Source organism: Teleopsis dalmanni, chromosome 2, assembly GCF_002237135.1.
Source record: "Teleopsis dalmanni isolate 2A chromosome 2, ASM223713v2, whole genome shotgun sequence".
NCBI lineage: Eukaryota > Metazoa > Arthropoda > Insecta > Diptera > Diopsidae > Teleopsis > Teleopsis dalmanni.
In genome coordinates this window covers 42,020,947-42,040,538 of record NC_051847.1, presented here as the reverse complement: position 1 = coordinate 42,040,538, position 19,592 = coordinate 42,020,947, and positions in this window count along the sequence as shown.

Sequence of the window (19,592 nt, the reverse complement as noted above, 5' to 3'; positions counted from 1 at the left end):
GGTAAGATTTACACAAAAGGAAATACCCTCTAAATCAAGGTGCATATAAAATATATTAGAACTATAACAATTTATTATAATAATGAAAACAACCGAACTTAATATTTTTCTAGTGCTGTATAAGTATCTGGCTTCGCTATGTCACGGTGTAGCCACAATAGCTCTATAATAAAGTGTAATAAAAATAATAATTTATTTATGATCATCATCATCTACATTATTACTATCACAGAATATAATCAATTGCTTTAAAACGTTAGATTTAAAAATACTTTAAATTAAATCACACTTTAAATCAAATTTAAATTTTGTTTGATTAAATTTATAACCTCTATACTGTTAAACAACTTTAGAGATATTTAAAATATTGAAGCATTAAATATAAATGATTAAATATAAACAAATTAAATATTGAAATATATTAATATTCAATATTAAAAATTAATAATTTTCCTGACGCAGTAGAGTACTACAGGATAGACTTATCTTTTATACTAGCAAGCCCTCCTATCTAAATAAAAAATACTCAATGCTTTGGATGAAGGACGTAGTATCTTCTGTTAAGAACTTTCTAAAGTGAGACAGAGATAGGAGCTTTGATATCAGTACAGAAATACACAATAAACAATGGTTTGCTTGCTTCAATGCAAAGATAATCTGTTTACACAAAGAAATCCATTTTTCACTGGTGGAGTAGGCTATATTGCCTTAGCAAATAGTTTACTAGCAGTTTCAGATTTTTACTTCTGAGGAGAGACGTTCTTATCGTAGTTGTAAAAATGAACCAGCTTTTTAGCTTGGTGATTAACAGAGTGTGGCTCAAGTTACGACTTTTTTATGATATTATATACTTTTAATCAGAAACTAAGCACAACCAATTGCACCTGGCCTCTGCCTACAGAATTTCGTTGAAGTAGATTCTGTTCATGTGAGATTATTTGTGCATATATGTAGAGTAACTATCTGACATTTTATAGGCTAGAAGTATTCGAGAGAAAAATTCTTCGGAAGATCTATGGCCTTTACGCGTTGATGACGTGTATCGAATTAGATGGAATGATGAGCTGTTTGAACTATATTGAGATATTGAAATAAAAGCTTCGCTGGCTTCCTCATGTCGTGCGAATGAAAGAAAGTACTTCGGCCTACTTGATACGGCCGATATGATTCATGTTTGTAATGACCAATTAAGTATGTAAATAAGTAATACGCAATGACGGGTCAGTACTAATACTGCAGTACTGAGCTCGTTCCGCTTAATTTAAGTCAACTGATTGCTGTGAGTTTTATCCAGATAGTACATAGCACACCTTTGAAATATCTTTTTATTTAGTTCTTCTTTCTAAGAAATAATTTTCTTGTCTGTTTTGCTTTAGTATTTCAGATAATTCGTTAAATTTTTATTTCAATCAGCATTTTATTAGTACAAATATAGTAAAATCGAGAGATGTAAAAAATATTTTATACTCTCAAGTGAAATTTGGGTTTATTGGATTTATTGTGTTTGTATTCAATTTTTACCAGCTATACTAATAATACTATGGACCTAATTCTTTTCATTGTAGCCAACATGACAAGAGAAATGAAGTAACATTTCAACAGTCCTTTGACACTGATGGAGGCTACCAATTATCTTAGCAAATTCTAGCGATATTTTACTATTCTGCCACTCTATAAAAAATTTTCCGAAATATCTGATTATGTAGTATGAATCAAAAATAGCGATGCGTGTATAGTAAAAATGAAAAGAATTTGATTTTGAATGACATAAAATACTTTCAAAACCTTATTAATTTGTACGCATTTTTAGCTGGCAATAATTCTTTGTTAAAATGACTACAATTTGTTCAAGTGAAGTTAATTAAAAATTCCAGTAAAAATATTCTGAAACTTTTCATTGTAAATACACACTTTCTACTTATTTTTTTTATTTGGTATTTATTTTTGGCAAACGTACACTTTCACAAAGGAAGTTATCCATTTTAGTGAATGAATAATGCAGTCACTTCCGTGACTTACTCCGTAAGAAATTGTAAATATTTGTATTTAACTGTTGCTGAAACGGAGGCTGAGAAAGAAATTTATAAATATTTTATTTTTACTCAACAACAATGAAAACAACAAAAACAATAACACTTACCACGCCCTGATTTCATTCATTCTGTACTTCGAAGCTCTTAAGGTTTCATTTCATTAAGATTTTAAGCAATATTAAATGCTGTTTTTTGTCTGCAATATGGGCAGGTTACAGGTGGGAAGTTGCATGTGTTACATTTGATTTAAGACCTGAAAGGGTCTAAGCAAATTCTCATTGCCATCACGAAGCGTTCACAAGTTTGAAAAGTATCTTTTACTGTTAATTTAATATGGAAGCATTAAATTTTAAATGCGTTCTACTTAATATTGAAGAAAATATAAGTAGTGGTTGGAATGAAATATTTAATAAAAACAAGTTTTGAATAACTTCTTAACTTGTTACTAATTAGTATTTATAACACCGCTAGAGAATATTGGGATATACACTCAGAGAAATAATTTGGCTGATGTAACCAGATTTTAACTAAATCTCAGAACAAAATATTTTTACTCGACCTATTATGTTGGTTCAACCATACCACATGTTGGTTTACATGTCTTCTCTACCGCTTGAGTTAAAATTTCTCTAACAAAATGATTAGGTTAATTTAACTAGTATGTCGTTAGAGCATGTTTTACTGTTATTTGTTCCTAGACTCACGATAATTTCGGACAACTGTGGGTCAGATGAGCTTGTCAAGGCAGGCTTTATGCTCCTGACATTCACTTCTCAGTTATTGGTGCCTCATTTGTAATAGTTAAACTGAGAATCAAACAAAAATATTTGAGCATTGCCATGTAAAATTGAGTATATACACCCTCATGTCAAATCTCTAGATACACTAGTCTAAACTAGACAAAAAATGCCACCGTCAGCTGCTTAACAAAGACGTGATCTACACATACTACGGTATCGGTTGTGACGAATCTAACAGAGCTGTCATCCTATAAAATTATAAAAGATTTTGCTAAGTTTATAGAATTGTCAAGTTGGTTCATATTTACCTAATGGACGAGTCGTGCCATTCCGCTTTACTCGTATGCCTACCTCTATTCAGTGCATGTATAAACGTTTGAGTGGACTTTGGGCTTAAAACCGCCACGCCAATCTAAACTAACCTTATTTAGGTTACTTATTTAATTAGTTTAAATAACTCTATATTTTCAGACTTAATATGTAATATAATATGTATATATAATATAATATGTATATATAATATAATATGTATATATATACTAATTTCGAAAACTTTTAGTTTAAAATAAAGGAACTTATTTATATCAATTTTTGTATATTTAATTCACTATTGTACCTTACTATAAAAGGTCATTCTAGGTACTTTAAACGAATAGAATCTACTATTTTATGTATTAGGTACTTGCAATTAAATATAGTTATACCTTAATTTCAATACTTTAAAATAAAAAAAAATTATCTAACACAAAATTTATGTTATTTATGATTTATGTTAAAATTTTTAGTATTGAAACCACTGAAATGCCTCTCGGAAACTGAATTTAGTCAAAAAATATTAATAGATAATAATATAGAACTAAACTATCTCTAACGTAAAAGCTTGCTTCGGCTAATACATAGTGTATGTGAAGCTAGTCCAAAGTACAATTGAATTTGGAACCTTGTTCGTAAGTAAAACAATAAAAGATTTTGTAAGAGCAAGGCAGTCAGTTAATATTAGAGCTACCTTCTATATAGATAATAAGTTTTAATTTTAAATACCAAAGTTATAAATTTTGTATGAAATTAAAATTTTTTTTTGAATAATAATTGAGAACGATGCAGAACGAGTACTAGTTATTGTGTTCTATTGATAGCAAGATCTTGAGTGAAAAATAAGGAACCTTTTATATTCAGTAAAAAATACTCTTAGAAATTTTAAGCATAAAAATAAATTATATGAATATATAATCATGTTTAAAATGAAATTATTTACAATATTTCAATTAATATTATAGTACTAAATAATCAGCATATAATTTATATTTATTTATAAAAAGAATGATATTTTTAATTATTTATTTTAAAATAAATACAATGTCATTAAAATATCTTTACTTAAAAAGTTTAAATTAAAATTAATATTGAATTTTTATTGGTACATGATAGTCTGCCTTTTTCCAATTTGTTACGCTTGTCTTGCCATTTTATTCCAATATTTTTTTTACTTTACCAGGATGGCACCTAAAAGTATTTGGTCAAATTAATTTTTGGTTACCTTTTCATTAGGTTTCAGTTGCTATTATGTTAGGTTGAATTGTTTTTACTTTCTTGATTGAGTACTTAATTAGTTAAATTGATTTTAGGTCCCCTACCTTAATTTTATCAGATTACAAACAAAAACAAAATTTTTAAAAAAAGATATATTCTTGTGGGTATGTGAATAACAATGAGTTTATAGTTCATTGTATTTAACTTAAAGCTTCCTGTTAAAGTACACTCGTTTACATAAAAATTTAATAAAGGAAAAATTTAAATCTTTTATTATGGCATGTTTTCTCCCCTTTTGCATCTTAATTGCCCATAAAGTCGAGTGTTACAATTTAAGGGGATTTTGTGTGTAATTAGCATAGGAACACCTCCTTTGCTTTACAATAAAAACTTCTAATTGCGAACTCCTCGCCTTGGGCGCAATAAAAACGCTAATTCAAATTAAATTGCTTAATTTTTTGTTTTCAAAAATGTTTCGCACCTTTCACCCTTGTTTTTGTGCGTTTAGTAGATAAACAATATTAGAAGAAAGCGTACGAGTAAGTATAAATGTTCTCAAGAGATTTTTCTAGGTTTAAACCAACTCTTATAATTTGGTTAATTATTTTGTTTAAAGTAATTGTTAATTATTTTTGTTACTTTAAAACTATTTTTTAGTTGAAAATATATATATGGGATATTTTTTCTCATATTTTTTCCAATTAGTTCTCAACATTAATAAATTGATGATTTTCTTCTTATTATTTGTTCAAACTGCCCTTGGAATAAAAGTTGGCAAAACAAAACTTAACATGATATACAGTATTTCACCTCATTAAGAAATCAATTTTTTTGCTAACCAGTATTCTCCTACACAAACCTTGCTGAGGTAAATTGATTGAATTTCGATTAAAAACCTAAAAATAAACTTTATTTCCTTATATAAGGATGATATGGTTACGTTTTCTGTTATTTATTAATTTACAAACTTTGAACTACTGTATTAATTTATTTAAAAGATTTTTTATTTTATTTATTTGAAGATAATTTCAGAAAATACATTAAAAAATTTTTATTTTATATTAGACTATTTTGAACATTTAAAGTTTACTTAAATTTAACAAATAAATCAGTCGGAAAAGATTGTAAAAAATAAACTTACGAAATATATGTTGATATCGATAATAGTGAACGATAATAAAAAGTACAGTATCGTTGTACTATTTACTGTAGAAAAACATAATTTTTTATGTTAAAAAACAACAGCAATACCCATTAAAAACATTAACCAAACTAAATTACACTAAAAAAAATTAAAATACGCTACTTTCAGGAAGTGATTGCTACAAAAGTTGACTATCTTTGCGAAAAGATCGTTAAAAAGTTCACTACCTTCTTGAAAAGAATACTTAAGAAAACCTTAAAAACCTTAAAAACTGTTTCTGAAATGTCAAAAACAGTACACTTCAACTTCAGAGTTAGTGTACATGAACACAAACACAACAAATTTTTTAATGTGTTTCGGACCTTATTTAGTATACTGCTCGGGCAGTGTACACTAAAGGTTTCACCACTGTTCGAAACCTTTCTGTCAAAATTTAAAAACTACTTATTATGTTGTTAATAATTAGTAATAAATATAACATTTTTTAGTACAGGAAATAAAATAAATTATATTAGCTTTAGAGTTGATAAATTGTTGTTACTTTTCCATGGAAAGCTTCAATAATTTAATGTAATATAATATAATAACAAAAGTAAATTTTATAAATAATATAAAATATAGTAATGTACTATATAAAATAAAAAAATTATTTTTACCAAATATTTTTATTTCCAAAATTATTTTTAAAAACATACATATTAAAAAAATTAATCTCTGTGTTCAAATAAAAATATTTTAATAAAATCTCATGTTCCTTTGATATGCCTAGAAATAGTTTTCCTCTTTTTCCTTTTCATTTGTAAAAAAAATGCAGAATATCCTTAATTGCTCCAAGCAAACTAATATCCTCGTCATTTGCAAAAATAAAAGAAAAAAGTTCTAATTAATACGCGTACATATGTGTTAGTTAGCTAACATTTATTAAGGAGTAAACGAGTGTTTTCAAAGCTTTACGAAAATTATTTCCAACATTTTTAACATAAAATAACCACAGAAAATTGCTTCCACGGCACAACTCCCTGCAATTATTCACCAACTATTGTTTCATATTTTCGTGGAAATGAGTAAAAGTTGAAATAAATGAAAAGCCATTAAATCGTACAGAACAATTTAACGCCAGAATAATTAAAGTTCTGGTTAACGCCTCTCCTTGGCTAGAGCTTACTTGATTTTGACATTAAAAAATGTCAACAGCTGCCACGATATTTTGATATAATGTCAAACCACAAAATGAAACTCATTTAATAGCAGAAAACGCTAACACAATGGAGAGTATGAAGCACTCCATTGTAGCATAGAAGATACTTCGTACTAGAAATGAAGCTGAATAACGTGAAGAAGAAATATAGCAACTAAACTCCATGGTGAATCTCAGTTTATCACGTAAAATTAAGTTTTAATTGCCTTGCACTCAGAGGGCGTTTGAAAAACTACAGCAACTATCAGGACATTTGCGCTATATTTCAGAAGGATATAAGATAAAGGAAGAATAATAAGAGAATAACAATAATGTTTGCAATAATACTAGTGACATATTAAATGTAATTTTTTTCTAAGTGCTTTAACTGCAATCATTTAATGGACATTGCATTTGAGTAGATTTTTGAACTGCTGAAGTTGAGGATTCAATGGAGATCTACGATTATTGTGTAGTATACAATGACATCTAGTAAATGTGAAAGTTAATGAGATAATTTTTAAATGAGAATGATATATATGCAATTAATTTGGTAGATTATAGTGAACAAGATTAAAGTATTTAGAAATACTTTTAGAAATATAGAAGTAATTCCATTAAATTATTCGTATATAAATTATAACTGGCAGATACAGAAAGTATGCCTTAAACTGAAGTAAGTATTTATATAAATAATATTAATTTTTCTTAATTTAAATTTAAATTTAAAACTTGAATTTTATTTTAAAATATTTTTAACATAAGTTGGAATTTAACGTCACTTATGACTGTAGTGACTATTTTATTTAATAGAAATTCTTTAAATTATTTTAAGTAATTGAATTTTGGCTGACCATACAACTGTATGGTAGATTTAAAATATTTAAATTTATTTTTAGCTAAATTTTTAGCTTTTTAGCTGAGTAAAAAAATCAACGCTTACAAAAATAATATCATTTATTAAATCAATTCATACATTGAAAAGGTTGCACTGCGTAGAAATTGTAATACCAAATCAAACCTTTCACATGTATGTACACTAATAAAATAAACAAAATTTTAATCGGACTGCGTTTGAAGATAGCGTAGCTCATATATCGATATGAAGATTGATAGTTTTTTAATTCAGGTTTCCGATTAACCTAAATATCTCGGTGTCATACAATTACAATTATATTCTCCAAGTAAGGCGCGCTATTCACAACGCAACATTCAGGCATATTAAACTCAGACATGATTTTCCCAAGCGTAATAAGCTTAAATTTAAATACAAGTTCTTATGCTATTCTCCTACACTCATATGCCTTTCCTTCCCGGTCTGCAAATATTTTTGCTCAAATGAAAGAAATTAGTCTGTTCATCAACTATAAACGCGAATCTAATGACAAGCACTTTACAAACTTCTTGCTCTATGCTGAAGACCAAACAATTCGCATTGACTATTCCCGATTGGTACTCGGCTGGAGATTCCTCACGTCGCTATATGATCCACCCCCTAATGTTCTCTAATTGAGCATTTTTCCACATGACTTAGTATCCATTATTCTTAATAAACTTGGTATAAGGCTCTCCAACATCTTTCTTTATACAGTATTTCAACGATTTGCATGCAGCTGCTCTAACTATATTGGATAAAGAGTCTATAAGTTTTCTAAATACTAAATTTGTTCTGCCACTAACTCTCCTTTGATTTCTAAAATGAGATTACTAACACTATGATTTTTACAGTAAATAGTTAGAATCTTCACTAGTCATTATTAAGAGTATTAGTTTTCATTTTAGTGGATTGAAATCTCACATTGTGACTTTTGATAATTTCCACGCACCGACAAAATTTAAAATTGCACACAAACAGCACTAAGACTGAACAACAGTGGTAACTAACAGCACTAAACAGGAGAAAGACAATAAACAAATATCTTAAAAATTTTTTTAAAAAAATTCTTTATATTAACTTTTTCAATTTTAAAATTAATAAAAGTGTTTTGAACGCCATTAAATTGAAATATGTCATTTTTAATTGACTAGTCACATGAAATCCTTGTCCTAAAAAAAGGGTAATAATATTTAATAACCAATATCTTTTATATCAAAAAAAAAAAAAAAATTAATTGAATTTGTTTTTATAAATTTTTGAACGATTGTAACTGAAAAGGTATATAATATTCTGTACCATAAAAAATGTTGGCAATATTCATATGTACAGCTATATACGTACACGTAGAACAGATACATATGTACGGGTATTGTTTAACTGGTAATGAAAAAATAAAAAAAATAAAAACAAAATGTTATCTGTATCTGCACGTCAAAGTTCCCCCACAGACTTTTCTAGTTGCGAAATAGAGCGAAAGTAGAATGGAAGTCAAAAAACAAAAATTAATGTTTAGACGAATAACATTTCATGTGTTGATAGCGAAAAAATATTTAATAAACGTCTGTCGGTGTTAGACTGGCAAGTGCAAAGTGACTGACATGCATTTAACATGTGGCAGACGTTTTGATGAAAACGACATGCAACATTTATTATTAAAGTCGGTTAAAATGAATGAAAAAGCATATCTCTTTTTTTTGCAAGCAGAAGCAACATAACCGCAGAATACAATCATTTTGTTCCTTTGAGTTTGTGCTAATCAATTGGAACATATCGAAAAGGAACAATTATACAAAACTAGGACAGACCCTACTAAGTAAATGGATACAAAATAAAATAAGTTCTTAGTAAAACATAACATTTTACATGGCACTGAATGGTTAAGTGAATGGAGTTTTAAAGAGTTTGTTTATACCTAATTTTTGGAAATAAAATCTATTGTAATTATATACCTTAATTTCAATACAACAATAGACAAAACTATATAAAATGTAAGTATTCTAAGTTTTGATTTGTAAAATATATATACTCTCCTAATATTAGTAACCCTCTCAAGAAAAAGAGAGTGACGTTCTCTAGCATTTCGATACCTGTCTTGTAGATTCCTCTTTGCACATTAACTGATTACTTTTTGGTTGGAGCCAAAAGTGTTTCCGTTTTGTCAGGTGTTATTCAATCAGCTGCCAATTCGAGTTTAAAATTGAATTGGATCCAAGAGTTGGATCCAAGTTTCATCTATTATTAAACAGTTCTTTTTGTCTTCCTTTAATAGCTTTCAACAGCTCTTAAACTCACGGACTTATTGTTGTTTTTGCTTAACTGTCATCAAACAAATCTGACACGTTACTTTCAAATTACTTTAAGGTGACAGCTTCCGCTTGCGAATTCACTTTACGGTTTGTATTATGTTGAGCCTTTTCCGAGTTAGTGCATCTGGGCACTTTTACTCTTTGTTAGTTGGGGGTTTCTGCAGAGTCCCACCCATCTCACTGACTAATTTGTGTATTCCTCATAAGCTTTCGTGATTATTCAATAATTGGTCTAAGCTCTGTGTACCACCTCATGCGATGTGAACCTTAGTTTCCAAAAAAAGTGAGAAAAGCTTAGAAATTCTGTTAATCACATATATACTGATGTATATCCACTAGTATTGGGGACATGATAATAGTTCTATTATGTGTACATTTATTGTCTTATGCTCGATATTATATTCTGTAGTAGCGCATACTAATTCAGAATTGGACTCTCTTAAATCAAATGCAATATACATATTTTCCGTCAGGAAGATGTACTGGTTTTCAAAGTGTACTTCTATAAAATCAATTGTAGAAATTATTATCAGAATTAAACTGAACGCTTATTACAGTGTATCATCTAAATGGATATAGAGACTATTGAGTAAAAGTTCTTTACACACTAACTCTAGTTTCATCAAGCAAAGAAGAAGATATTATAAAGCATATAGTATTATTAGTCTATTAGCAATATTATATATTGTTAAGATTATAATAGAGTAAAAGAATACAAATTAAAAAATTTATCACAATATAGAGAAAGTTTTTAGATATATAGAAAGATAAATGTTTATCTATTATGGAAATATTTTTGATGATAAGTAAGTTGCTGTAACAGTGCTTATGAAATTTTTAAGATTTTTTACAAATAATCTTTAATAATCATAAAATATTTATTTGTTACAAGTCGCGGCTAAATGTCTAAGCTGCTAAAAGATTTAACGGCTAAGCGGTTAAGCAACTGAGCTGCTGGGCGGTAAATCCAAACAGTCATTAGCTATTTAATGAATAACTGAATGGATAAGCGTGAGGGTTAAATAATTAAATTCAAGTTTATTTTTGAAAACGACTTAGTGGCAGTAAATTCCTTTCGATTTCTTAAATGAAAGCCGATATAAAGTGTTTAATATATTACTATTGTAGGTAATTTTAATATTAAACTTATCTAAAGGATATTTAGGGTTTATTCAATACACAAAAGTAGAAAAAGCTGAGGTGAATATCATCATTAGTATACTAAACTTCGTTGAAAGTTATGATTTGCTCCTAAAAAAGTACAATAGAAAGCCGAGAAGTAGAAAATATTTTATTTATTTAGAATAATCAGTATCGCTTTATTGTGAAATTAAGATAAATGTGTTAGTAAAAGATTTTGAAAAATCATCATTGTGAAGTTAAGATAGTAGAATATTGGGTTCTGTAATTGCAAAGTAGAATATATAAGTAGAATACAATAGTTAGTTTCGAGTAAATATTTTGTACAATTTATTAGTTCATTTGTTTACTTCTATATTGTGATATCTAGTACCAAGAAAGTCAAATCGATCATCAGCTTTTTCTTTTCGAGTGAGAAGATATTTTAGTTATAATATTTTACATAGTATGCAATATACTTTTTTCTAGTATCTCATATTTTATATATCTAGTTATAATATTTTATTTGTAATACAACATACTTTCTTTGAAGCAGCAAATATCTTCAAGTATCTGATTTAAGTTTATGTAGTCAAAAAATCTTCTAAGCAATAATATTTAATCATACTTAAACTTAGTAATATCTTCCAACTAAATACATTTAAACTGAAAGTGTTTATGGTATTGCTTAAATAGCCCACAAAATTGATTTCCTGATTAACTCGTACTACTCGTAGGCATGAATTTTAAGTGCTCTCAAATCAAATATGCTGATGCTCACACAAAATGGCGGAATAGTAGTCCATAAATGTTTATGACGTACACAGCCACAAAATCAATATTTATATATGCAGAATTCAATCTTTATTATGCAAATATGTATTTCTGTTACTAAATTAATACTCTGTCCATGGATAGAGTAGTAAAATGTTGGTATGTGCGGATTTCATTGCGTGCTTAATTGAAAATTATTTACGTGCCTATATGTTTATTACAGATTCTCTGCAAATTCCTCAGACCTGCTTATACTTTTACACTGCAATACATCAGCTCAGTTTAAGTTGAAAATTTAGTGCATTCGGTAAAATCTCAAATAAATTTCCAACAAAATATTTATATCACAAATTTATTAAATTTTTGTTGAATTTATACGTAATAAACCAATTTCCATTATTGGTATAAATTTTAATTAAAATATTTTTAATTATTCAAATTAAATGTGTTACGATATGAAATTTATTTTTACACTGCATATGAATTGTTTTCTAAATTCTCTAAACAAATTAATTATTTAAATGAAATTGATTTGTCATTTAATTATTTTAAATAAACATAACTAAATCAATTAATAAAATACCGACCAAACCACAACTTGAAACCGCAATTGTTTATACTCAACAAAAGTGGAAGCCACTAGTTTTGTCATCGGTAAATCAGCGTTTATGGAAAATATAAAATAAATCAAATAGCGGGGAAGTTTCTACTGTTTTATGCAGTTTTATGAATTTTAATATTTCCATTTAAATTTAATGAATAATGTTGAGAAAATGCATTTGAATTAGTAATGTCGGTAAATATATTAAAATTGCAATTACAATTATAAAATTATTCGTAAGAATTATTCGTAAAAATTATAATATATTAAAATTATTCGTAAGAATAAAATTCGTAAGATTCGTAAGAATAATTTTAATATATTATAATTGAATTCAGTGATTAAGAATAAATAAAATGGAAAAGCAATACTTAATTTTGTTGATAATATATATTTTAGTAGAAATTAAGATTCAATATGTGATTAAACATAAATTTTTCAATAAATACCATTCAAAACTTCTTCGTAAAGACTAGCATTGTGGTGATGATCGAGCAGATAAAAGCTTAACTGATTATAAACACTTCCAAAAGTTCGAGATACATGACTAAATTAACTAACAGAAACCCAATTACTGTGAGTTCAGTAACGTTTTTAAAAGCGGCTCAAAAACACTCAGAAAAATATGCTCATAGAAGATAGATCTCTTCTAAAATATAATCTAATAAATCTTGCAATAAAAAGTACACAACACTAAATATATTTTATACATTAGTTTCAATATTAATATAAACGAATATTAATATGAAATTGAAGCCTTAGAAGCTTTGAAGAAATTCTTTATGTCTTGGAAATTATTGTGGAAAAGAGTTAGTTTTGTTTTTGAGCAAAATCTTTGATAAAAATTTTAAAAATAACTCCAACAAGATTTATATAATATATGTAATATACGCAAATGGATGTGTATATTATTAAAATGACAGTTAACTTTCCGATTCCATGTAGTAAATTAAAAAAAATATTATTTTTGGTAGTTCTTGATCCCCCTTCCACTACTTGACGCATCATTCCCATTTCTGGTTACATCACTGCATCAGTTTGAGGAAGCAGTGAAGTACGGAACTTAGACCAAACACTAATAATTGACTGATTTCTTATATATATAGCTATATAGCTAATTTAAAGCAGTTATGATAAGCGGATATAACACTAATTCAGAATTGCACTCTCTCTAATCTAACATATTCTGTTAGTAAAATATTCAGGTCTTCAAAGTATACTTCTATAAAGTCCACTGAAGAACTTATTATCAGAATTTAACGGATCTCATATTACAGTGGATCATCTAAATGATCACAAACACTATTGAGTAAAAGACACTATTGTGTATCTTTAAAAAATAATCAAATTATCAAGGTATTTACAGATTTATAATATACAAATTCAACATGCTTTTCGCCGAGATGGTTAAATATGCGTAGGTAAGAAACCAAATAATAACTCGAATAAGCGTATATTACAGTAGTCGTTCAATTTAATAAATAAATTCAAAATTTCATTAATTTTCATAAATGAATAAATCATTTTAACGTACTCTATGAATTCTTTATATGGGAAAAGGTATATTTAATCCATTATAAAAAGTAACATATAACAAACTGATTAAGTATTTATGGAATGCATTCGATAAACTCTTAAGAAATTCACATATTACCAATGAGATCCAATTGAAATACTGGGTCCAATTGCCATGAACGTGACAAAGTGGATACTGTATAACATACTACCTATTATTAAAAACGTCGCTCCACAATCATTAGACTTAAATCGGATAGAGTATTTTTAGTTAATGTCAGAGTAACTTCTGTGAAACCAACGAGTTATGAATAAACTTCAGTTAAACACCATTAAGGAAGAATGTGGCAAAATTAGTGTGAAGGTAACTTAAAAACTTATATCTTCGATGTCCAAAAGGTATATAAATTAAATAAAAAAAAGGCCAATGCATTAATGTAATATTTGTAATGTTTTTCGCTTAAATAATGAAATATTTTTGTTTTTTTCATTAAATTTTTTTTAAATATTTTTAAATTCAATAATTTCTTTCTTTTTATTTCTTCTTAGCTTAATAAAACGCGATTTTGTTTTTAAAGCACCTTTACTCAATAGTGTCTGTGGCCACTTGAGCGATCCACAGTGACAAGAGTTCCGTCAAATTCTGATACTTAGTTATTCAATAATTTATTTCCAACAGTAAATAATGGAAAAAACTGCATAATATTCTGTATATGATATTCTGTTTAAGTACACATTACAATTTAATTCTTATTGAGTCTAGTAAATTTTTCAAAAAACATTGTGAACCAACCTCGTATAGTTAGAAATTAGTGAAAGTGAAATATCTGTGCATGTGCAATCAAAATGATTACTTATAAAATGTGGTTAATAGTATTAACACTTACACACACTTAAACACATTCATACAAATTAGCACACACTACCGAATTTAGTAAAGTATTTGATGAAAATGTATATTTTCGCGATGCTGTACATCAATTAAATTTTATGTTCGTTGATTGTAATTCAGTGTTTGCACAGTCAACATACGACTAAACAAATAAAGATACATTAATACTAGAACGCGTTATATTTTTATGTACACTGAATTGTGTTCCTCGTAAAAATTATCATGCATAATTCCCATATTTATTAAGAATTTCCATAAGCATTTGTTTAATGATGAAAATGCTTTAACGCATTAAACGTGCAATTTATTACTTCAAGGTACTTAAAACTTATAGTTTTGTCTAACAGTAAGAGAGTTTAGGTATACTTAAATTAATTTAAGTGATTAGTAAGAGCAGATATATATTAATTTTTGCATATCTAATTATTGATAGTTGTTCATAGAGATAGTAAATGTATTTTTAGCATATTGTCAACTATACTTAAAAGATGGAGATATTTTTAAAACTAAAATAAAAGTAAAATAATTTATTCTTTACATTTGAACATTACTACACATATTGTGTTATACACAACAATATTACTATTTCACATACAGATATTTTTCTATAAGTTTAACTTAAACTTAACTTTAATTCATACTTTAAAGTGAATAAATTATTTGGCTCTAGGTAAAATGTAGATTAGTACCGAACCATAAACTTTTGAAGATAACAGAAAATCTGAAGGCTTTGTTAGTAAGCTTTGTTTCGTATATTTGTAAAAAAAACAATTTTGAAAGGTGAATACTTTGTGTTTTTAATTTAATTTGAATATTTAAATTAAATTAAAGTAAATTTTAACAAAAAGAAATTCTATAGAACACATTTGTTTCCCAATATTCTTATAAAAAAAAATTAATTAAATTTAATTTAATTGAAAGCTAAATTAAAAGCTATGTTAACGAATTTAATAGAAATTTATATTTTCCTAAAAGTGAACTTACAAATATATTTTAGTAGAGCATTTAAATTTGAATGGAGTCTCATTTACTGATGTACTCAAAGAAGAATGGCACGCTTTTAAGATCCCAATCCTGATCCTGATGATGACTCTCAAGGAGAGTCGAAATATAGAATATATTAAAATATTTAAACAAACATTTTAACAAAAAGTGATCTATAGCCGGATATATAATATATAAAGCCTGGCACTTGCAGTCCAAACAAATTATATACAGACTATAAACTAATTAAAAAATTTGTATATTTCCTAAGACCACTGATGATTAGTATTTGGCTGTACTCGAAACAGCGTTGTATGGTCAGCCAAATTTCAATAAATTAAATAAATTTTTGTCCTTATCTTTTCTTTATTATTCGAATCCGTTCAACTTTTAAATAGTTTCTTTTTGTCATTAAAACGTGTCACTTTCGGTAAGAAAAAATTAACATTTAAAAAATATTATTAAAAAGACCATGTAGAGAAATAAATTTAGAGAAATTTAACTTTAAAAATATGTTTTAAAAACAACATCTGAGTTAAATTGCTACAAGCATTATATTTGAAATCGTTTAGAACTAAAAAAATATATAAAAGTTAAGATAAATAATATATGTCTGAAATAATGTATATTTTTGACTATAACCTTATTTTGAAATTTTATTATATTTGAACAGTCGCATACTCTGTTTGATATATATATTTGAATTAGCATACTCTGTTTGATATAATTGCTACATATCCTATAAAATATATAAATTGTAAATAAAGCCAACATTCTGATACAAATTTGTACATAATTTAACATTAACAAAGCAACAGTGTATACGTTTACTTATCTTCAATTCCCAGTGTGTAATAACAATTTATTTTATTGTCAAGAGTTTGACTCCATCGCTTGAGATACTGCAAAAAAGATTCAAGAGACGAAAGGAATGTAGAAAATATGGTGAAATGAGAAGGACGTATACGTTATAGTGGCACTGGCATACTTTAAACGCACGTATTGTACTCATACTCTATACTCGCACATACTTGTATGTATGTCATCAATATTTCGACACAAATGATGTGCTGCCACTTTATCTTCTGCCAAAAGTCAAAGTCAATGTTAAAATAAAAAAAAAAAAAGTAAAAGAATTATTGTAATACAATCTTTCCATACTTCCGGTAGCAGTGCAGTAAAAACAGTAAGCAATAAGTATGCCCTATACTTTCAGAAAGAAAGACAATGCAGGAACTTGACTAAAATGCTTAAAAATTTTTTTTCAAAGAGAAATGTTACTCATACGTAACGTGGTTCATGAAATTTTAATAAAGGCAATTAATAAGCTTCATTTTTTAACAATATGATGAGATGATTATTAAAGAGAATTTTATTAAACATATATAAATATCTAAAAAAATAGTAAATAAAATATGTTTCCTTATTTTTTTGTAATAATTTGTAGTTTTCATTTGTGGTAGGAGATTTATTGAATTTCAAAACTTTTAAACCTTTATACTTTTTGTAAATTATTAAGTATTTTGAGGATTAATAGATAAAATCCTTTTTGCCTTACACCTTTATTACTATTTTATTGTATTCACTTTCTCTAATTAACACTTAACACTTTTTAAATAATTTATGCGTTAAGCCATTCTAATATCAATCTCAGTACATTTTAAACACAATTTTAAGGATTTATAGATACTTTAAGAAAGTAAACCGCAACGTACATCATAATGCTATCCTTGTGGAAAGCATTTTCCTTGTTGTTGTACTTTAAGCATTTTTTCTTATGAATTTTCTTTTGCGGTTTTTTGGGTACTTCGGCATTTTCCTTTTTAATATCCGAAATTAGCGAAAAAAGGCGGAAAGTGAAAGGTTGCCTTGGGTTATTTAATATTTCATGGTTATTGAATGTGCGTTGTTGTTTGTTGAGCATGTGTCTGATTGTGTAGAGGCGAGTTGGTTACTTAATGCAACGGTTTTGGCATGGCTTTATAATTATTGTGTTATTCTGGTTTCATTAAACATTTAATATCTTTAAGTTCAGTGCAATTTATTTAACATTTAAAATATTTAAAAATCTTTCTTATGAAAGCATATTTGTTCGGTTGCCTAATTAAAAACTTTTTAGCATTTTTTTATAAAAATTATTTTTTAAATGTGTACTACATTAGTATATATACATATATAAATACAAAAAATTTATATATAACATTTAAGTTAAATGTTAAATGTTCAGATATCGCTAATTTATGAGTTGGCAGCGTTACACATCATACAACAAATTTCGTGGTGTTGTGAAGAGTTTGCCATAAAAATAAAATCTTTTTTAATACGGGGGCAATCAAATTTAATCGTAGCTCATCATTTTAATTTTTACTCATTAAATTGTGATTAAATAAAAATAAGTTTAAGGAGGTTGAGATTTTAATATTCGTGATAAAATATGTTATAATAACTTATTAAGGTTAAAATAAACATTAAAATCGTCATTAGGAATTTAAACATTATTTTTATTATTTTTACATACGTACTATATAGTATTACTATCGAATTGCAAAACATTTTAAACTATTATCACTTTTGAACTACTGACAATACTCCCCAGTACTTTGTCTATTGATAATTGATATATGCCACTCTTTTCTAAGCTTATGACTATTTACCGTAATTATTTCTACTACTTATGATAAGTTGCCATCCAAGAAATTCGATAGATAGGATAAGACGAATGTGATATCTATTATAGTTGCCATGCAAATAGGCATAAATTTCGATGCGGTTTTGTATACACATACATAAATGAAAGGTTTGCTACTATTCGTATCAAATGAAAGTCCTTTAATATCAATCTAATAATCGCGAATGTACCGATAGAAGAAAATGACGTCTTGACCAAAGACACATTCTATGCAAAACAAAGAACTAATTAGGAGTGGAGTAATACAAGTGGATTTAGATGAAAGACCAATTTTTCGATTCTTAACTAAAAATTTCTTCTGTTCCGATCTTTGCGTTAAAGTCCTAGAAAAATCGGATTGAACCCCTCGTGATTAAAGCAAGGCACGCTTCAAAGCAAATATAGGCACGGACCACTACCTTGTCCCAGCTAAGGTATTGATGTGGCTTCGTACCAACAATACATGACGCTTGCTTAGTCATGTCGTAAGAATAGATGATGCTCAAGCCAAAAAGGTATTTAAAATGGTAGTTGGAGTTAGAAGGCGTTGGTAGAGATAGAACATATCTTCGGTAACTCCACCATTAAGATGAGGGAGCACTGACTGTACTTTATGTATGAGATCGGTAAAGACGTGCATGAGGTAGAGGCGCCTTTTTTTTTTTATTCAGTTCATTGAAATATATATACAATGCTTACTCTTTAGTTGAGTAAAGGCTATAATTGTAAGAACAGCCAACTTCAACTTTGTGGCGTGTTCACTGGAAGTTGCAAAAAAACTCAAAATTTTCATTTTTCTAAAGTAACTTTTAATATTTTGGAAATGTACAAAAATCAAGCATATGTATGTATTTCTCGTATTGTGATAATATTGTGAAAAAGGATTTTTTATTTAGCAATTGAATACAATAGCAAAATCACTACCATTGAGGCATTATCTTTAAAATTGCTCTTGGAAACAAACAATTTATTATGGAAAATAACTATTATACACCAGGAAAGCTTTCAATGCTTATTTAAGTATGTATAAAGAAACAATGTCCTGGTATGCATTATCATCTAAACAGGACACAATAAAGCGAGCACTGACAATATATAATCACACACTTACAAATATACTCCTTACAAAAGTTTCTTTTTCCATTACAACATCATTTGCAGTTCCATAGCAATACACTATGAACCCTTAGGAGTCTAACAATGACGTCTATGTACTATAGGGACAAGTATAT